We start from the raw sequence: 23,607 nt of genomic DNA on the forward strand, positions 1-23,607 counted from the left end.
ATAATAATAACGTTATTCATAAACGTCTTTGAAGTTTAACAAGCCGGTGATAATCGTTTGTTCCTATCTGTCATTTAGACATATATGGTTTTTTATGTTTACATTTTTGTTTGTTAGAAAGAGACAAAATTTATAAAAAGTTTGCTAAGTTTTATGGATACGGAAAGTCTCGTTAAATCGTATATAGTGAACGTTTTTTTCATGACATCTTACTAAACGGGAACTTAGAGTCTGGCTGCTGAAATATTACACAATATTTTGACGGGAAATTCAAAAAATCTTGGGCTTGTCACACTTTGTGTAGTAGGAATTATAGTTTTGATACTATGTATTATATATATATATATATGTTTCGCCAAGATATTATATCAATTTACTATTGACCAGTCATCCCACAGATTTCTTCTAAATATTAGTTTTCAGTAACTCGTTACGTTCCAATGTTTTGATTTTATTGATATTTTCCAGAACTTCTAGTTTATTCGTTTTTTACACACTTGTCCTGTTCATGAGATTCAGGTATTAATAAATTCACGTACTTAATCAAAGTTATAGGCAAATGTTAGAACTAGTAATTAAAGTATCAAAATATTGATAGAGCACCAACCTACTAAATTGTTTACGGCTTGTAAACATAGCAGTTTTTCGTTATACAACGCTTCACGTCGACTTCGCACATTATCGTAATTATTTATGAGCTTAAATAACAGTTTGCGGACCTCACTCGGTATAGTCATTATTAATATTATTTAAAATAAACCCCTTATAAACCGCGAACAATTTGAATGAATGACATAAATTGACAGACTTAGTTTTTTTATTAAATCATAGACAATTGGTGATACAACATGGAAATATCTGTCAACAATATTTGGCTAGCCAGACTACCTAAAATGTCATAAACTAAAAAAGTCACCAGGGCTTCCAGTGACCAGGGCTGGATTCGAGACAGCGTAAGTAATTTATAATATAGTAGTGTTTCTACTTGAAATAACACAAATGACAATATTTTAAAAAAATACTTTGTCTAATAGGAACTTACCTATTTACTGTCTTTACGAATTATTATAATATATATATAAAATTACTATTACTTTTGAGCGCGACATTGCTTTCGTTGTGTCAGAGAGAGACTGTTTAATGCACAATGCAGACATCATCCTATTACACTTAGAATCGTGTACTACTATCGTGGTAGTTTTTAACAACTTAAACTTCTTGCATATTAGGGTTGGCACTTGGTCGGCATCACACAAGGCTCACAATCTCCAATTCTCCAACCGGCGATATTCATTAGGTGTCAACGAATATCTCCTGTTGGAAATCCGGGCGTCCAGAAATATTTGGTAAGTACCTATTCATGATAGAAATGTATGTAGTATCTTCTTACAATCACGTGACTTACATGGCATAACAATATATTACCGTCTCGACGCTCACTTTCGACATCACGAGTTTTCCTTTCAGAACTGCACTTACATTATGTTCAACAGTTACCCAGATATCTTAATACCTTTGTTAACACTTACATGGCCAGATGGCGTGAAATTGCACATACTTTACATTAATAGTATGCATCGCAAACGTGTTGGAAAAAGTGCTATGATGCGACTACATAAGATTTTATCTACTATAAATAAATTATGTGCACAAAAAATTGTAAGAGTATCTGACGGTAGTATATACGTTGTTTGAATTCAAGCAAGTGTACTTAAGTCAATTTGTAAGTTAGATTAAAAAAAAAACGTATGAAAAGTTAATCCGAAATAGCTATTTTATGATTGAGATTGAGACCTCTTATCACAAAATTAAACCCATGCGTCTAAGTGTAGCCTTCACTTTACTATATCCATAAAATAAAACAATTTATGTTCTCGCTAGAAAATCCGATGAAACTTTTTGTTCTAAGAGATATCAGAACGCAATAAACAAACAATTTATAGTGATGCTTTAATCTGTTTGACACACAGCGGCGTGCTGTCTCAGCCACGCAAACCAAACTACGAATAAATTATTGCAACGACTTTAGCAAGTGTAATGTTTATCTAAACTGAGTTCTATTGAGGCGCAGTTAAGTTGAGCTTTTAATGTCTGGTAGTTGAAGATGTGTAGACGATAGAGCGCATACGCGGTTCCGTTAGCCGCTCACCTGCGCCCGCGCTTCTCTAGTTATGCTAATGGTTAAGCGCGGCCGGCTCGCGGATATTGAGGTTCACAGATATAAACTCGTCGACTGAATTAGTTACTCGCTTTTCTTGATTAGACCAATAAAGTGTCGAGAACTAAATGAATCACTTCTGCGGCTGAAATTAAGTTAAGATTACAATTTGGTTATTAAACCTATTGGTGCAATAAAATATGTTTCAAGTTCTCATTAATATAACGATAATCTACATAGTTCAAATCGTCACGCAAACTTTATTTTTTGTTTGTTACTTTTTGCCGTAGTTGCAAGATATGATAGTATGTGTCTCAATCGTTTAGCTGCGAGCATGAATGTGGGTGGACTCGAAACCTTAACGGAAATCGATTAGAACCCTTCCGTATAGAACCCTCGACACCGGGGTTAAGTGCTGTTGGTCGTTGTCTCAAATAAGATGTTTCAAAACACGAATGGAATCGAAAATGCCTGCTTTTACGGTTATCGTCCGCTCGTAAGACTGTGACATATGTTGCAGGTTCTCAAGTTATCTATACCCCTAATGTAAATTTATTCGATAGCGTGAAGTGACATACGCGTTTGCGTTAAGTCTGATTTTGTATGGGATTTTGAGTTTCCAAAACTTTCCGCTTGGGGCGCTGTTCCTAAATCCCATTTAAAATGAGACTTAACGCAAACGCGTATGTCACGTCACGCTATCGAATACATTTACACTAGGGGCTCTGTTATTGTCTTGGGGGGCTGTGTTTTGTTATTGTCAAAATGAGTAACGTTTGTGGTATTAACAAACAAAGGTAGGAGCTCTTTTGCAGAATAATTAAATTAATTAAACTCGATTTGTTTTTTAATTAGTTGAGATAAAATAATTACCTTACACCACCGCTTTTTAGAGACAACACCCTGTTGTTACGAGTACCTGGTTCTATTTTCCTTTAAAATTTATTTGTAGTTTAACATGTATGTAAAAAGTATTATTGTTGGTGCAATAATAGTACATTATTGCAGAGGCCACGAAAGAGCAATTCGTGGATGAAAAAATATAAAAGTTATACAGTCTTTGTTTTTATTAAACCGTATTCGCACGATCATACACGACGGTTTTGTTAGAATGAGACATGACACAGCTTGAAATGATGCTGACCGAGTCTATAATAATTGGCTGTTTGGGTTTTTCTTAGCCACTCATGTGCTTTTGACAACTGTAGTTACGAGCTGTCACCCTTATTTTATTATAATAATAGAAGTCACTGAAAAATATCAAGCACGTGAGTGGTTGGATACGTGTTTTTTTAAAGTAAAAAACAATACAGTACTAACTTCCCGTCCGCTAAAACCCTGGTGTGATTTTTAGGGTTCCGTAGCCAAATGGCAAAAAACGGAACCCTTATAGATTCGTCATGTCCGTCTGTCTGTCCGATTCTGTCACAGCCACTTTTTTCCGAAACTATAAAAGCTATACTGTTCAAACTTGGTAAGTAGATGTATCCTATGAACCGCATTATGATGTTTACACAAAAATAGAAAAAAAACAATAAATTTTGGGGGTTCCCCATACTTAGAACTGAAACTCAAAAAATCTTTTTTCATCAAACCCATACGTGTGGGGTATCTATGGATAGGTCTTTAAAAATGATATTGAGGTTTCTAATATCATTTTTTTCTAAACTGAATAGTTTGCGCGAGAGACACTTCCAAAGTGAAAAAATGTGTGTCCCCCCCCCCCCCCCCCCCGTAACTTCTAAAATAACAGAATGAAAAATCTAAAAAAAATATATCATATACATTACCATGCAAACTTCCACCGAAAATTGGTTTGAACGAGATCTAGTAAGTAATTTTTTTAATAAGTCATAAAATAAAAAATATTTTTTTTTTCATCAAACCCATACGTGTGGGGTATCTACGGATAGGTCTTCAAAAATGATATTGAGGTTTCAAATATAATTTTTTTCTAAACTGAATAGTTTGCGCGAGAGACACTTCCAAAGTGGTAAAATGTGTGTCCTAAGTGGTAAAATGTTGAACGAGATCTAGTAAGTAGATTTTTTTAATACGTCATAAATGGTACGGAACCCTTCATGCGCGAGTCCGACTCGCACTTGGCCGCTTTTTTTTTATTTTTATTTGAGTTTGACCATAATGAAAAACTTCCCGTACTATTATTGCTACAATAAGGCGAACATTTCCAAGCAGATTAGAGAAAAGAATATTTACTTACTTAAATTTACGCACAACAGTGTTAAATTGAGGGCTTAAGTCTTAATATAAAAATGGTAAATTCTATAAAACGTTACGTAGGCTACGTCTTTTCATAATAAATCATATCTATTAAATAAAATGAAAGTATATTGAAAAAATATCATACATAAATTAAGAAAAGACAATGGTACGCCTTACAGGAAGTTACACCACCAAATTGGCTTTCGTTGCCGAATTGTTCGGTGTAATGATCAGTTTCAGACACTCAAAGAAATTCATTAAGTGCACAAAGCAAACCATTGTGAAGACCAGCTACCGGTCAACCATGCATCTTAATAGATCGCTACAAATTATTGTGGTACGTCAAGATCTCACATCGACGCATGAAATCGATCGGGGCAACACAATAACGCTATTCCATGACGTAACATTACATTTTGCGGTTTGATTGATTATAGTTTTACAGATAGGACCTTATGATGCGTGATTCACACTTATGCAGATATCGTAATAGTGGCCTAGTTTTGTATTTAGTTTTGCTTTTTTAATCTCAATCATTTTAGGTCAATGCCTTGCTCTGCAGATATAAGTGGGTTTATTTATTTGTTTTTGTTTTTTGCGAGCCTGGTTTTTACATCATATCATGGTTATCTTGCTTATAAATATTTACTACTAGTTACTTTCGCATGTGGGTTTTACTTTAGTAGAGATATCATTGTTTTGACACTATCCTCAAGTCCAGTTCACTTTCATTCAGGCTTTTGTCCGTAATTCGATTAGCTATTATTGTACCGCCAGTGTCACTTGACCATCCGAGCACAAAACCCGCTACGCAATTGTTAGACAAATTCAGATCGTGCTTACCTTTAAATAGTTCTGTATTGTGTTCAAAATAACCTTCTCTTACAAATATTTTATTTTTTCTAGCGGATCTGTTCACAGTAATAGTCTACGTTGAGCTCTTTAGAAACGCTTTGAGTACTTCTTTTTCAGAATAGTGGAATGGCACTTTAGCATTACGCTTCGTACCTTGATCTCTTGGTTGCCGCCTGGTGTGTAATTTATTTATTTTATTTCGAATGCATACGAGTATACAGTGTATATATTCAAAACAGGCGAATATTTAAACGATGCGTAGAGAGGACCTAAGAAGTATATTGAGATATATTTTGCTTAGAAATAAAAATATTAGTCATACAAAATAATTCGGCCAGCAAAGTAAAGCACATTAGTTACGAGCTTTTTAAAGTAACTGTCAACGCTTGTTAGCAGATACTATAACAAGCTCGTATCTCGCAATGTCATGTCATGTTATGTTATTGCAAGCATTAGGTTGCAGTGCATTGCTGCTCGGTAAATTTTCAATCATCAAATACGGGGTAGGTAATAATTAAGTGTAACTTACAAAAACTTCTTAATTAATGATTACACGGATAAATTCTATATGAGGTTGAATTTATCGCCCGTATTGGTATTAGAAGTTATATTTAAACCATTATATTATGTGAATCGTTAGTTTTCCTTTGATACCTATTTTTTTGATGATGATGATGATTTTTTTATAAGTCTTGCTTCATTTCTATTTTGAATAAAAAAAACATAAGATTAGTAATGATTAATGACAGGTTACGTGGCGGTGGAGGCCGAATGGATATGACGTCCGACTAGGTCGCGGGTTCAAATCCTGGCTCGTACCAATGAGTTTTTCCGAACTTATTTACGAAATATCATTTGATATTTACCACTAGCTTTTCGGTGAAGGAAAACATCGCGAGGAAACCTGCATACATCTGAGAAGAAATCAAAAGGTGTATGTGAAGTCCCCAATTCGCATTGGGCTAGCGTGGGGACTATAGGCCAAGTCCTCTCGCGCATGTAGCGCATGCGCTCGCAGTAGTGGGACGTATATAGGCTGAATTATTATATTATATTTATTATTATTATTATATGAAATGTTATATCCATAGAACAATATTACTTCTGAGAACATAACAATTGTCAAAAGTCTAATGAGGTCTTCTTCCTCGCGTTATCCCGGCATTTTGCCACGGCTCATGGGAGCTTGGCAGCTAATCCCTAGAATTGGCGTAGGCACTACTTTTTACGAAAGTTACTGCCATCTGATCTTCCAACCCAGAGGGTAAACTAGGCCTTATTGGAATTAGTCCGGTTTCCTCACCATGTATTCCTTCCCCGAAAAGCGACTGGTGAATATCAATAGTTCATTGTGCAACGAGGGGGGTAAGTGAGTTTTTGGAAGCGAGGGTGGTAATTAAAGACCCGAGTTTTCAATATTCTTACCCCCACAGTATATTTTTCATCACACTTGCGAAGAAAAAAAATAAATTTTAAGCGGAATAATCCATATTGTCATTTGTTGATAGGTTAGGCATCGAAGGCATAGACCTATTCGGCATTCAGCCACGATTGTAAATTATGTAAAAATATTTTAAACGACTATTAAATTAATCAAATTAAATATTTTAAAAGATAAACATGTTTGTTATAGTACATTATAATTTTTTTCTTTTATTCAGAAACAAACAGTCATTCAATAACATTGAACGATAGATTAAGCAGTACTTAAATTGACCTATAGTTTCCTTAATTTACATATCAAAATACGAAGCTAATGCACTTTTTAAATACAAAAATATCGTATATAAATGCAAACAATTTTTACAATACTTTAAACAAATATCTACAGCTTGTCTGTATACAGTACAAGTTGATTAACACCTAAAATAAAAGTGAACATCAAAGTCATGTGAAATTTAAGCTAAATAACAACCAAAGATGCATATATCTCAATTATTAGAAAAAATATGCTTATTTAGGTATTCTTAATACATATCATGTGAATGCTTTTTTCAGTAAAGTAGTTGTACAGTTAAATATATCCACATCTGTGAGTTTTTCATTATTATTAAACAGTTTACAAACACGCTTAATAAATGCATTACTAGCATAACGAGTCCGACTGCGAGGAATAGAGAAAAGGTCTTTTTTGCGACACTGGCGTCTCGTCTCGTCTATTATGATACAAGTGTGCTAAGTTAGTCATTACACACGCGGCGATATTGATGTGTGTAATGACCATAGTACACGCGTTTCATACGACGTTTTTCAACACACTTGCGAGGAAAAACAAAACTTATAAATTATTTTTTTTGTCAAAACAGTAAAAGTACAATTTTCAAAATGGTGGCTTACAATTTAATGGAGGGTAAGTCACTTCAAGCATCACTTCCTGTTTGGAATTTAATATTTTAGGACCTTTGATATGCCTTTTACCCAGGGTTAACTGTAACAACTGGTTTATTTGCAGACTAGGTTTATGCCTGCATAAATCTATGTACGTTTGAAATTCGAGCAATTAAACCTTAGAGAAAAAGATATATGAGTTTAGACCACTGCGGTTAAAATATAGAATATGGATGGAAAGAGGACAGTAAAACCATAAACGGAGCGTTTAGCTGTCTCGTTAATTTTCTAACGACTGAAAAATATTGTTTGCAAACGAGAAGTTCTGCAATATTGACGTAAGAACTGTACGGTAAGTGGATTAGATTTAACGATATTGTGAAAAATTATGTTGCTTTGATAAAAGAATCGCAAAGCTATAAATGCTATAAATTAGATGTATGTAAATATGAAACAAGACATTCTCGCAGTATTCACTTCCTTTTTTAGGGTTCCGTAGCCAAATGGCATAAAACGGAACCCTTATAGTTTCGCCATGTCCGTCTGTCTGTCTGTCTGTCTGTCTGTCTGTCTGTCTGTCTGTCTGTCTGTCTGTCTGTCTGTCTGTCCGAGGCTTTGCTCCGTGGTCGTTAGTGCTAGAAAGCTGAAATTTAGCATGGATATATAAATCAATAAAGCCGACAAAGTCGTACAATAAAATCTAAAAATTTAATTTTTTTTAGGGTACCTCCCTTACACGTAAAGTGGGGGTGAAATTTTTGTTTCGCTTCAACCCTAGAGATCGTTGGAAAGGTCTTTCAAAACTAATTGGGGTTTTCAAAAAACATTTTTTGATAAAGTGAATATATTCGGAGATAATCGCTCCGAAAGAAAAAAAAAATGTGTCCCCCCCCCTCTAACTTTTGAACCATAGTTCCAAAAAATATGAAAAAAATCGTGGAAGTAGAGCTTAAGAAAGACATTAAATGAAAACTATAGCGGACATGATCAGTTTAGCTGTTTTTGAGTTATCGCAAAAAGTTTTCCCTTCATAGTAAAAAGACTTATTTTAATTAGGTACTGATTATGCAAATTTGCCTATTTGTTTAACTCGGGTGAAAGGTACCGTTTCATCCCTTGGTTAACAATTTACTATACTATAAGCTCCAGTTTAGCTTATTGTGACGGAAGAGTAACTACGGAACCCTACACTGAGCGTGGCCCGACATGCTCTTGGCCGGTTATTTATTTTATTTCCACCATCGCTCGACGATCACGTTGATTCTCCGTAAAATGACATTCCTAACTAAATTATTTCGTTACAACCTGAGTCAGCCGCAAAACAATTATCATTAGACGCTCCAACATCCCCCTTGGCGGAAATCCACGTCACACAAGCAGCCTGCATCGTCCGGCAGGTACGCGTCAATCTCCGTGACTCGTTCGGATGACGTCGTGAGCCCACCCAACCGGCGGCGTCGGCGCATAACAGTATCCCTGTGTTCAGTTGGCACAAGTAATTTTCACTCGCATAGATATTCGTTGCCCATATTTATTTCAGTATTTCTTCTAAGAACTAAGCAATGTCTCATTCTGTATGGCTGTGATTTATTACTATGATGCATCACTGTCTATCCCTCTCGTTGTAGGTTTCGTTGGAATGCTTTTATTTCGTAGCATATGAGGTAAGTCAGCAGTGGCAAGGTGTCCATAAAACTGAGCAGAAACAATTCAGCGTCCATTTATTTTAAATAGTTTCCTACCGATAATTTCGGCACCACTACAAGACAAAAGAAATCATGCGCAATAGCAACAAGGTTTAATTTTTTGCAGACAATAGGGATTTAAACTCCTGAAGAGATCTACACTAACCATTACTCGCTTCGCCCACTCAAGCATTTCATATGCTAAAACCTATATATTATCCCTATGTTTCCAAGTTGCCTTTAACTAGCAGACAGTTTCATACTTACACCAGCCAACTACAGTTGCGCGGAGCCCTAAGGACCGGTATAACCTGGCCCGGTTTCATTTCACAGAAAGCGTGAGCGGGAACAAAACACTGTGACGGATTTGTCGGGAACAAATTCAATATTTATTACCGTCCATGCGACTTTATGACTTTATTGCTTATATGAATAACATTATTGCAAATTTCATGTCACATATTTGATTTGTAAACATTATGTCCTCATCGAGATTATTAAATATATTTTTATCAAGTTGTTTCGTGTAATAAATGATAGTTTCGTAACTTTAACACTAGGTCATCTTAATTTTGGCTTCTGAAAAGGTAAATACCAATACCAACTTACTAACGTATAGAATTTCTCGGACTGCGCGACCTAAGTCTCGAGACTCGAGCCATAAACTTTTACATTAGTTGAAGGCGTAAACACACCCACAGAAAATCCAGCGAGCGAATAGAAATGCGAACTCTTCGCGTAGAAGGGTATTTTCACGGAACCCTAAAAAGAAGAGTTAAGCTTTGTCCCAATAAGCGGAGACACGTCTCGCGTCTTGTCTTGTGCCATTGACCCACTACAGGTTTTTGTGCGGATAACGGAACGGCACACTTGATGTTTTATTGATACCATACCTAATGATTTTTAAGTAATTGATTTCTGTTGCCTCACACCAACGTATATTTGTTTAAATAAATTAAGATAAGAAGCATTCTTGCACAGTCAAATAACCATATATTAGGTACCTTACGTAGTACTTACTAAAAGTCTACGAGAACTTAAACTAGAATTCAAAAATACTCTGGAGAAATTCAGTCAAAATTTAATATTTATATACGTTAAGATTATCTGATAATTAATTATGTACCAATAGCTAATCATCTTGTAGTTGTTGTGTACACCAAGGTAGACGACGTCGTAGACGAGACGAAATAAAGAATAATTACTAAAAAATTACCAGTGCCGGGGCACCAGCCGTCCTAGAGCCCACAGGCTTAGACTGAGACGATGGCAAGCGACCGGATGGCGTGACTCTGGTTCCTTGGAAGCTGGGACGGCCCTTAGTTTGGGACGCCACAAGTGTGGATACCCTTGCACCGTCCCACCTTCCAGGGACCTCGACCAAAGCCGGAACGGTCGCCGAAGCAGCCCAGCGCCTCAAACGGCGCAAATATGCATCCATTGATTCTGGTTGCATGTTTGAGCGATTTCGGGTGGAGACCCTCGGGCTCTGGGGACCCGGAGCCCATTGTATATTTAGAGAGCATGCGAAATGTCTTATTGATGCTGACGGGTGACCAGAGGGCTGGTTCTTTCCTTGCCCAGCAAATTGGCATCGCCATACAGCGCGGTAATGCCACCAGCCTTCTGGGCACCCTACCATCGGGCGACGAGCTAGCCCCCATTTTTTATTTGTAAATATATGTTTATAGATATGTTTCTTTACTTTAGTTATATTCTTTTTGTATTTTATGCGTTTTAATAAGTTAGTTTATTTTAAAATGTTGTTTAAGTAAACATTCTATCCCTAACTGATTAAAACTAACTATTTATATTATTATTCCAGCCTTCTCGGTTAACCCAGGAGTTCTCAAACTGTGCGGCGCGGCGCGGCGCCCTGCCCGCGTAACCAACGTTACAATCGTTAACGGTCCGTAGCGTAGCGTAGTCATCTTTATCTATCACTCTTCCATATTAGTGCGACTGTGACAGTTGCGTTTCGTTCGCCACGGAGCGTGAACGATAGGAATGTTGGCTACGCGGCCTGGTGCGCCGTAGACAGTAAAGGGGGGCGTCGTGAGACAATCCTTCTCACCATGTTACCCATCTATTTGGAATAGCTTAGCTGGGTCAGGGCGCCGAGTTTCAATTTTAAACTTGCAAGTGCGCTGCGGACTGAAAAAAATTGGGAACCCCTCGTGTGGCATTCAGCCAGATTATGGTTGATAAGTGAACTTGAACTTGAATTTAATTAGGTATTTGACATATTGTTACCTTTAACTACACATCTGTAAATATAATACGAAAACGTTGATGAAAAAATCGAAAAAAGGTAATATACAAATATATATAATAATTGGTCACGGTCAGTACTGTAAACATTTTATCTTCGTCATATTACATTGCCGTTACGTTGTGGTCAGCGGTTACTGACTCGAGCTATTACTATATCAGTGTTGGGAGATTGGCCATTTCCCCCTGTAATCGGTCCACTATCGTTTTCGGGTTTAATTATGCATTGGACCGTTGGAACCAATAATTTGTGGTCATTTGAAGGAATAATTTAGGAGTTTTGTGGGGCAGTTATGGTTATTACTCGTTCTAAAATTGGTTATTAATACTCGCCGAGATGATTGAGTGATTCTTGACTGACTCATTTTATAGAAATTTGATATTAGCATACCATATTCTTTAACGACATTTAATACGAATCTTAACTTTGTCTCAGTATTTCACTAATTATGTGAAATGTAAGATCTATTGCGCCGAGGAAACCTGACCACGCCAAGCAATAGCCCCGGTATCTAAACAAAGCATCTTATTTACTATATTAGCATCATTCAATAATTAACTTTATAGCCTTTTGTTAAAGTTTATATTTAATTCAGCAGCATCCCTGCATTTTATCATTAAGAACGATCATTGGAAAAGGAAGTTTAAGTAAACGTGATACGGGCTATTTCTCATTAAAGTGTTTCAACAAGTAGCGATAAAGAGCCCTGTGAGAACGAGACGCTCTGAAAACTGCGGTTTCATCAGTCCATAATCGTACAGAGCAATATAATAAAAAGTTCACTAATGCGAGCCTGCTTACTTAGGTCATTGTATGAAAATTAAAACCTTTGTGAAATTGTTTCGTTACAATCGATTAGATTATAGCTTCTTGTGTTAGCTATCCATAGTTTAATTTCTTTGTGTTTTGCTGTTGTTAGTCAGGAAGTATCTTAGTAATTTTATTTATTTATTTAAACTTTATTGCTCAATATAATTAATAAAGTACAAATGGCGAACTTAATGCCTAAATGCATTCTCTACCAGTCAACCATCAGGCTAAACAGAAACAGTAGTACGAGCAGGCATTAAACAAAAAAAAAAACATAACAAGTAACTTAAAACAAGCAAAATAGCGATAAATAATATATACTAACGGTAATAAACTTACATAAGTATACTATAATTAAATATACATACACATATATTAATTTATGTACCCAGTGCAAAAAATACTATGACTACGATGATCAATTAACCAGAGAGCTTGTTGAAAAAGTGCTTGCGTAACATGCGCTTAAACGAGAGCTTGGTTTGAGCATGTTTGATGTTGAGTGGGACTGGGAGATGATCATTCCTAATAAGATTCTTTTGATTTCCTGCTTGAAATAAACATAAGTTGACTTTGAACTTGCATTGCTGCAATTTTTCATAAAATGAAAAACCTCACTAAGGACATAGATTCGCAAGTCGTAAAATTAAATTCTTAATATGTTTTTTCTTTTTTTGTAATTAGCAACTAGGTTTTCTTGTGTAACAGCTGACCCTCCCACCACTAATGCAATTAAGTAGGCGAAGTTGACTCATGCGCAATTCCTTAAAATAATGTCGTCTACTATATAAAATTGAAAATGCCAGAAAGGGAAAAAAAAGAAGGACGGAGCGAGATGGCGCCTTACAAAATTTTTGGAATTTAGGTGACACGTTTCTCGAATACGGCGCACGTATCATGAGAAAAAACTATGCAAATCTATTGTTTAAATATTAGAATAGAACAAGAGCATAATAATTACCGTTTTCGCTTTATTACTTCACAATCAGCTAAAGAAATTTTCATAATAATCTTCATTTTGTCTATGCCGAAACAGCCCGTCCAATTTTTTGACGTAAGTTCAAGTAACCTAAAGTATGTTTGTCATGTTGGTATGCAGTTTTATCGGTGTTTGTTACTCGAAGTGAAATTAAAAATCAGAAGTGCTATCAACCTTATGCGCTAATTACATCCAAACTTCCCGATATCTGGCCCAAAATCAGTCCTGATTTCGTTTCACGGAATATCAGCACATCGTTAGAAATATTTGAAATATAAAAAATTCTTTGCCTCTAATTAGCAAAAATGTTCAATATGTCATATTTTTGCATATTAACCATTTTATTACATTACAATATTGTAAACGATGTGCTCATATTTGGTGAAACGGAAAAATACTGTTGCTCGGGCCCGAAATCGGGTCTGATATCAGGCCTGATAAAGTGTTGATGTATTTGGAACTTTAGTCTATGCCCATACGAGAAGTATGATAGTTTGTGGAAGATATTCCTTCCTTCCGATTCACAATTTGCAAACTAACCCCCTTATTCATAAAACTTAGCAAACCTCTGTTAAATTTTCCCACTTTCTAACAAACACAAATGTCAATATTGCAGACGGGGACAAACTGCATTTTAAATTTAACAGATGTTTATGAATAACGCCATAAATATGTTACATGTAAGAATACAACTGTTACAATAAAACTAATTATGCCCCCCGAATAATCTTAGTTTTAATAAACCTTGGTAGGGTTGATATTTTTACCAAAAAATAAAGAGCCTTTAAAAAAAATTAAGATAGATAAGATTCCTAACTTTGTGACATTTGTGGCTATATATCTTTTTCGCCTCAAAAAATCAAGCTTTAATCAATATTATTTAAAGAGAAATTTAGATATATCGATATCCTGGAAAATGATGCCCAATGTAGTAATGTTTGTAAACATCCCTGCAATTATATGTAGTTTACATAATAAGGTTGGTATTTAAACAGAAGACAAACTCTTTATCTGACGCGAGCGGAGCCGCGGGCATGTCTAGTTTCTGTACTTGATGATCGGCTGTCGAAATATTTGACTTGTGACAGCGATAACCATCGACGTAGGGCTTTTAACGTTTAGTTTTGTTTTCAGGCAGTAGTTCTATCGTTTAACTGGTGATAGCCTCTGGTTTCGGATAAGGTATTTCTATCGTGATAGAGCCACCCCACACTAGCGTCTTCCGACCGTCCGCGTCTAGTTAACTCTATGGTCGCTGCTCGACGCAACGTTGGCGCAACTGCGCAGCGACGTCATTTTCGTTAGTGCTGATTAGACGTCGACGCTCAAAAGACGCTAGTGTGGGGTGGCCCATAATTGCCACCAATCACTTTGCGTTTTTAGCTCTACCGTTACGTATTTCCGCCTATTTACATGCAGATATAAGACTTCACCGCCGTTAGTCTCCCTTAAGGTAGCATAATTACAAATACTAGTTCTCACGAATGCCTAATTGTATATTTTACACACCTCACGGAATTGTCATTATTTCGCTATTATTATCTTGACAGTGTTTACTTAGGAATAAAGGAAGCACGAAGCTTGCTCACGTCATGTATTATGAATGCTTGCTTAATGTTCCTTGATTATTTGCCTGTTCATATTAGAATAACAGTTGTTCCGATTATTGGCATTAAAAATTGTCATTTACGTTAAACATGTGCTATGAATTTATCAACACATTTTAGTTTGTCCCCTGATCCTTTTTATTGTTGTGGTTATGGATATTTCTAAAGTATTTACTATAAATGGAACGGGTAGTGTGATTATTTAAAATTAATTTAGTCTTAAAATTAAATCAAAATTAACATTTCTTAGTTTGTTTCAATATTGTTTTACCCATTTTAAAGTTTATGATATTTGGTTACAGATTCCAAGATGGTGGTACGATTATGATACGGCGCACTATTTAGGTGAGTTTGTCAAAACGTATTTTATAACTGAACTCTTTGTCGTAAGATCATAATGGGTAGACCCACTGGCATCTATTCCACTAGGTACCTTAGTGGATGAATGCCCAGTTGCAAAAGCGCGAGTGCAGTACTGAATCGAAAGCTTAAGGAATTGGACTACCTACGCTTCGTCTGTGACAAAATAAAGTCATTAAATTATTTTGTCGCGGCTTGACAGTGCAATGACGATGATTTAAAATAAGCCAAACTACCACATAAGGGTCTGCAAAAGTTATTCAACGAGTTCCAGATTGCTTTATGGTCTAACGCAGTCGTGAATGTTGACGTACGCCGATCGTAAGTTTACATCGATAGATTGGAATGTCAAATACAAGCGGTATACGTCGTGAATCCGAGTTTCCAGCTTGTCTATAAGACATAATATACATTCGTTTACTGGACAACACACAGTCTGATCGTTAATATCAATAATTAATAATTCAATATTTGCACAAATTGAAATATTACCAAAAGTAATCATCCTAAACTAAGTTAGATATCTAAAAGTTTAGCGGTGTTTGTGGTTGTGTGATTTATTGCACCAACAACGGAATGATTTACACCAACCTGATTGTCGGCAGGAACACAATAAGTACCTACAAAATTCAATTGTTAATGCATACAAACAAGTAGCTAATTCGAGTTATAAATTCGCTGTTTCTTCCCAGTTACAGTAGGTGTTACAAATTGTGCCCCTAGGCTTTGTTAACGATACGTTTTGTTTCAAAGTCTACAGAGTGGACTGGATATAGTAGATCAATTGGTTACGGCAGCATATAGTTACGTCGGCGGAATTTCTAATACAAAGTGGCGTCAATGTGCGGTTGCGGAATTCTCAAATACCGCTGATCTGAATGTAACTGTAAACTACCAGTCATTGGTGCTGTTAGTTTGTTTACGTATAAGGGTATACAAATGTATGCAGACACGGCAGTAAGATCTGTGCTGGCGTTTTGCTTAAATGCTAATGTTTTCTAACTGACTTTAGTCCTACTAGTTCGATGTCAGCATTGTCAGCTTAATCTGGTCATTCCTATAAGAAATAAAGTTTTGTGTGTTTTATGAAGATTCTAAAATTCTCATGACATCGAACTATTCTATATTTAAGTTATCATAACTACATGCCATTGTTTCGATGTCTTGACATATAAATTACAATACGAAACAAAAAGTGTCTTTAAATTACCGATTACAATATCTATTATCTTTCACATGAGAGCAATCTATAACGGGCCAAAACAAGTCAAAGATCACACCACACAGTTCGTCTCTGAGACATCAACGTAAAAACTGGGCCGTGGTTACATATGCGTCTACGTTTACTCTTAGACCATTTGCTTAATATAAGCTGTAAGTTTGTATTGCGCAACGGCTTGATTGACCGACTGCTGCGCAAGTAAATGTGGTAATTTACAAGCGTGGCTACTTACATGTAAAACTAAAAAAAAACAAGTAGACATGTCAACGAGTTCTTTTAGCTATGGGACTTAAAATTAATTTATGTTTGAATTTCCTTATTTTGAAACTAAATTTCTATTGAGCAAACGGCAGTGAAAGAAGACGTCACAATAATTTGCAAAAATATTATTTTATTATCTGACTAATTTTATCACTGTTGATAAATTCTAAGCAATTTTGAGATATTGTACATACGAGTAGAATAGGTTTAATTTCAGGCCTCGCAAATCCATAAAAACATGCTTTGTTACGTCGAAAGGCTTAAAGGAACTTTAATTAACTAACAAAGGTGACATTCAGATGGCGCCTGCAGCTGCGTTAGATACTGCTTCAGAATTGCTGTTGCAACTTAGCAGCAGGGGGAAATGGGTGATGGGCTGTCAATTTCCATGATAAATCGAGTCACGGATTACATCATCTAATCGCGGCAGTACAGATGTATAGATGTTCACAGAAACGTACGAACGTGTCTTCCTATTTCAGTCAGTCTCGGTACAAAAAGTACTGACGTTGACTGAAGTAGCATGACAAATACGAACGTTTTATGATTTAGATTTAGATTACAGTATAAATTATTCTTATGTTAATCTATATGAATTTACATTATGATCGTCAATGATTTGGCATGCAAACATATAATTATAAAACGTCAATAATAATTATCAAAAAAAAAAAAACAAATTCGAAATTACCGTCAAATTAAAAACTACGAAACAAAGGAAACAGGAAACTAAAAAGAAATAATGGATACATGTCAAACTAAATATTCAGTAGATATCACATAATGATCGTCATTAAAACTAAGAGCATCATGAAAATACGTTGGAAAACAATTGTGCACTATATGTGTAAGGCATTTCTATTTCTACGACGAATTTGACCGTAAGCGCGACCATATCCGATGCAACTTGCAATGTGCTGCTTGTTGCGGTCGGTACCCGAATCAGTGATTGAAATATAACAACGTCCTTATAAATGGTATTAGGTACTTGAAGAGCAAATTTTCGTAATGAATAGATATCTTTTAATCCGCACAGACAATTCGTGTGTTTACATCTGCAGGCTCTCAGGGTAACGGTTGCCTGCCCTCGTTGCAGAGTGATAACGCGGCATCAGATAGCGGATTGCTGTCAATTGGAATAAATAATGCAACGGGAAACCAATTATTTTCAAACATTTTCTCTACTTATTTTATATTTACCTAGTTTTCTTTTTAAATTAGACTAGATAAATCTAGTATAATTTCCAAAATTTTCATTAATCTAAATATATAAAACGTACCTACCGTTGAAGATTAGACCTTAAATTTGAAGCAGTCATTATTTAAAATATTACCTAGTGAGGTGGAATTTTGTAACAAGCGATCACCGTACCTTATGGACGTCGCGTTGCCGACCCCTTAAAAACCTGTTCACTTTTTATTTGAAGAACGCCATACTGTAGTATGTGTAGAGTAGTGTGTGTCTCTCATAGAATGTGACAAACATCACAAACAGTAACGGTTTAGTTCTTAGGCCCCGCGTCCGTCCTCATTCTGATGTAACAAGCAGCATGTATTTGTTAGTACTAACGTCCTTTTGTCTCTGTCAGTGCCGCGTACTGTATCATCAATTCTACGCGGTGTGCTGCCTCCGTATCAATCTTACCGCAGACTGCCCCCCGCAAGAACTAAACGCGCTCACCACTCTTCGTATCTCGTATCCAACTGAAGAGAGGAAATGAACCCTTCAGTTGCATCCTAAGTCCTTTATTCATATCACGCGCTACAAGCTTCTATTAGCTAAATTTCGTTTGACTTAATCCGTCATTTGGACATATTTAGTTATGAAAAAAAGGGATAAAACATTTTTTTTTCCCGGAAAATTACATTATTATTTATTTTGTATTTTATTTAAGTACGGTTAATTCTACAATAAAAAGCAAGTAAATTAAACTTATGCCAACAAAAAACAACTTAAAACTTAACACTAAAAACTAAATATAAATGATCTCCCCCAAATCACTAAATTCCGGCATGGTCGCAAGAACGCTGGCGGCGTTACCCCTCTGCACCGCCAGGCTTAGCCTCTGGGCAAAGAAAGCGCCAGCCCTATGATCGCCCGAGATGCCTATCAGCCGAACTGACACTTCTCGGACAAGTTAAAAAAAAAAAAAAAAATTGCCGTCAGCTGCGCAGAGACCTGACGGCTCCAACGTCCCGGGAAGCGAGGCAGAGCTGAGGGCGCGGCGGATCAAATCGTTAAGGGTAGCATATCTGTAAAGTCTGACCAGCGCTCATTTTGCAGCGCAGGCCATGCCGCCCCAGAGTGTCCACATAAATTAATTAATTTAGGATTGTAGCGCGTTTATGAATAAGGAGGTCATCCTTAACTACATATCCTCAACTATATGTTTTACTAAAACGGTTTATATTTATTCCTAGAATTTAATTTATCTTCATAGTTTTCTTAGACGCAACATAATGGTGCGGCTTAAGCCTCAGAACTGTCTAGATCTTTCACATGCGGGATCTCTAGAGAGCGAATCTTGTGCTTCGTACCAACTAACGGTTCACTTATTCACATTTAGCTGCTTTTGGTACTGCTTTAAAAGTATCATGCGTTCGTGGTTTAAATACCTGATCCAATGATTCCTTATTTGTTATTGTATCGTTCCGGTTATTAAAGTTATTGACGTGTTTGAAATTCTATAAGTTAAATTCCGTAAAATTGTTGTTAGTTTAGAGTTGAATCTGTACCGCTTTAATCGATTTACGGTATCGTTCGACCTGATGACTTCCGTAGTTGAAAATTGGGACGTAACTTTGTAACATGGCAAACCTGCATGGTGCAGTCACCGCGCGCACTGGCCGGTAATAAAAAAGCAGCCAAGTGCGAGTCGGACTCGCCCATGAAGGGTTCCGTACCATTTATGACGTATTAAAAAAAAACTACTTACTAGATCTCGTTCAAACCAATTTTCGGTAAAAATTTGCATGGTAATGTATATCATATATTTTTTTTAGATTTTTCATTCTATTACATATTTTAGAAGTTACAGGGGGGGGGGGCACACATTTTTTCCCTTTGGAAGCGTCTCTCGCGCAAACTATTCAGTTTAGAAAAAAATGATATTAGGAACCTCAATACCATTTTTAAAGACTTATCCATAGATACCCCACACGTATGGGTTTGATGAAAAAAGATTTTTTGAGTTTTAGTTCTAAGTATGGGGAACCCCCAAAATTTATTGTTTTTTTTTCTATTTTTGTGTTAAAATCTTAATGCGGTTCATAGAATACATCTACTTACCGAGTTTGAACAGTATAGCTCTTATAGTTTCGGAAAACAGTGGCTGTGACATAATCGGACAGACAGACGGACATGACAAATCTATAAGGGTTCCGTTTTTTGCCATTTGGCTACGGAACCCTAAAAAATATGCCCTTTTCGCTCGTCTTTTGTTTTCTTCGAGTGAAATTTTCTCGACAATTTGAAGCCGAAGTGCACGACTAAAATTACATTTATCTAATGTTATTCAAGCTTCAACGCTATATTATTATATAAGACAGGTAAATATTGTATATATGTATAACAGTTTAAGTCTTATTTGTATGTCACTGGTTCTTGTAACTGAATGAGGCTTGGGTTAGGTTCCGATTCCGACCCGAAATTTAAGAACGCACGATTGTTGCAGCCTTTTCTTCTCGTTTAAAATTGAAGACTACTTATTTTCTTGGCAAACGCTGCTGAAGTTTTCATCAGCTTGCGCCTGGTGGGCCCGCGTAGCCCTCAGTAGCACCTGCTGCCGGGATTCATCGTTTGGCTCGATGAAGATTCAAGAACGTTAAGGCCAATGACGATATTTTATTGTTTTAGAGTGGACTCGCGTACTGACAGATATTAGTTTATTTTAGTGTACATATTTTTACAATTATATTTTTACTACAAGAACCTGGTTTCATTTAGTTATTACCGCTTTAGTTAGCCGGCTACAATATCATCGATGCTTGGCGTTGCTAATTATGTTTAATCACTCATCGTCATCATAGTAGATCAGTTTTTGGAAAATAAGTTTGGCGGCCGGTCTTATATTACGTGTATGGATAAATTGAAATTAAGGTAATGGCCATTCCCTTCAGTAACAACAAGGAACGGTCAGGACGAAGTGTCAAGTTCATTTGTGTTCTTCCAAAGTTGCGAAACTTGCGAAATTAAAACGAAACCTTTTTTTTATACACCACCAAAAGCTGAGTCGACGTGTGCCGCGGGCATTGCAATTTTAAATTAAAATCATCGCCTAATGTTCCAATGATTTATCGATACACATCAATAATTGCATGGCTCGTGTAATTGACGTGAAAATCCGACGTAATAGCCCTCAATGGAGTCGCGTTACACAACTTTCTTCGCGGATATCAATCTAAATTGTATTTGGAAGAATAATGCAATGGGGTACTGCGCATACTATTTAATTTGCTACTCAAAATTAGAGTGACGTAATACTTAATATGAAACATGTATTTAATAAGATTTCTTTTATAAGATCGGTTTCCTTTTAGCTATAATGAAATTGGCGCATTAAAGCTTAATTGGGTTTGTAACTAATAGCTGAGTTTCAGTTAAGATGTTAATTATATAAATGTAATAATAGAAATATTTAAATTCAGTTAACGATGATCTTCTAACTAATCATCATCTGTACCAAACCAGTTAAAGTTCCGTTTATCTTGACTGACTGACTCATCAATGCAGAGCCAACATAAGAAAAGCTATAGAAAGTTCAAATTTGCACATTAGATTTAATTTGACGTAACGTACGTAAGTAGCGGTGTCAAAAATTCAACCCCTAAAGGAGTGAAAATGTATAGGATTTTTTTGTGAGGGGCTTGAAACTTTATATTAAAAAAATGTAATAAAAGCGTTTTTGAATATTCATTTCTTAACTAAGGGTTAGACAAGGGGGATTAATCTCGGAACGGAAACCATTTTAGTAAGGAACTTGAAACTTCGAAGACTCACAGACCTTACACTGACATCAGATTGATATCTAAATTATGTAATTTAGTTATCGTGCGTATCGCTAGCGTCAAGACATGTACGGATAAATACGAGAGAAATGCACGATAAATAAATGACATATTTCAAATATCGTTGTGATTTCAGAGTACGTCCGAACTGGCCTAACAGTACCGGACCTATTATAATAGCAGAAAATTGTTTTCAGCGTTTTTGAGAATTCATCTCATGACGGGGTTTAAAAGGGATTGAAAATTTGCATCGGGTAAGAAATTATTTAAGTGAGGGATTTGAAACTTCGTAGAAAAACATGACACAACATACATGACACAACCAAAATGTTATGTGTTGTCAATTTATTGACTGCTATAATTTTCAGTAGGTAGCATTACAACAATCCACGCGAACGAAGACGTAGACGTAGCTAGTTTTATATAAGTGCAATTTTCTGTACCATTAAGGTACCTTATAAGTACAGAATTTAGAGCAAATAAAAAAATGAATTTTATACTTATGCAAATATGCATAGGTACCGACTACCGATGATACGGACACCAGGTTGCTGAAATTGTCCGCAGCTTTAAACTAGTTTTGCCTGATACCGGACCTGACTACTTACTAAAATGATTAATGCGATTCTCTATATATGGGTAGATTGGGTAGGCTTAAACTTCTAACTATTTGCACTAGCCGAAAGCGAGCAGGGCAAAATATTCTTCATTTTTAACTAGTGTCCGACCGAAAGTCCAGCTTTGACTCTAGTTTCGGCCGAAACCGAAACCGAATCTTTTGTAGACATGTTAAAATCGTTGAAAAAATGCCCTCGTTAGGGGAATTGTGTTTTCCAATAAACCAAACTAATTAAATTCTGTATACATAAATCATTATATTTATATTGTTGTACTTGTTCCCCAACTTTTGGACTTTGTCACATAGTTTAGTTTCATAGTAAGAAGTACCATTTTGTTCGGCTTTTTTTGGCCGGAACTGGCCGAAACCGAAACTTCGGCCGGAAACTATTTTTAACTGCATAACCTTGGTGGCCCCGAATTTGGTCAGTGTTCTTGACAAGAGTTAAATGCCTCCCGTATTCTCATTTTTATACCACGTTCAATGCTCTCTTTTTGTTTGCCTTCATGGTAATTAACTTTTTTAGTTGCATTTAATTTTAGCTGTAACTGTCTTTTGAGTGTCGTGTTATTGAACCGTGATCATATTTGAGTGCAATTTAATTTCGTATACTGCTATGATTTTTCTGAGGTATCAACCGGTTTTATTAATATTACCAACATTGCTAATTTGAAAGTTGCTCATGAGGGTTCAGGTTGGGCAGATTCAGTGACCGATAACTACCTACTTAATTTTCATGCCCAAGCATGATATTTTACAACCCATTTTATTAAAAGTATACTATAATTCTGTAATTTGTATAAACACCGTTAGTTACAAATACAAACAACAAATAGAACCGTTACGATGAGTTCTATGCTAATGGTACAGAGCATTGTTATTTGCCAAGCAAATATCTCTATCAGGCCCTTTGATGCATTGCATAGATTGCGGCTCAGTCGCCGAAGATACGACCTTAAATTCCAACCGCGGCGATCCGCGATAAGCGATACATAAACGATCTTGATATTCGAGTACCGTTCTCGTTAAATTATCGCTCACGTTTCGCTACCGAGCTGGCGCCCTGGTATTACGGTATTGCTCGAAATTACGACGTTTTGAGCAAGGCCCATCGTCACACTATTGGGGACGTGACTGGCGTTAAGTGAGAGCTTATGTCTAACGATGAAACGTCAAAAGTTCGTCCAGTCTCCTCTCTATTTTCAAAATCTCACGCGCCTT

At 36.2% G+C, this 23,607-nt stretch overlaps 1 protein-coding gene across 1 annotated transcript in view; it reads left to right on the forward strand.

Annotated features, from left to right (window-relative positions):
- The window catches only part of LOC133516146 (cadherin-99C), a 149,920-nt gene that overhangs the window by 45,696 nt on the left and 80,617 nt on the right, over positions 1-23,607 (forward strand). The window contains exon 2 of the mRNA XM_061848923.1: positions 15,220-15,262. The gene's annotated coding sequence lies outside the window, so the exon portion shown is untranslated. The remainder of the gene's footprint in view (positions 1-15,219; positions 15,263-23,607) is intronic.

This window comes from Cydia pomonella, chromosome 3 (genome assembly GCF_033807575.1).
Source record: "Cydia pomonella isolate Wapato2018A chromosome 3, ilCydPomo1, whole genome shotgun sequence".
NCBI lineage: Eukaryota > Metazoa > Arthropoda > Insecta > Lepidoptera > Tortricidae > Cydia > Cydia pomonella.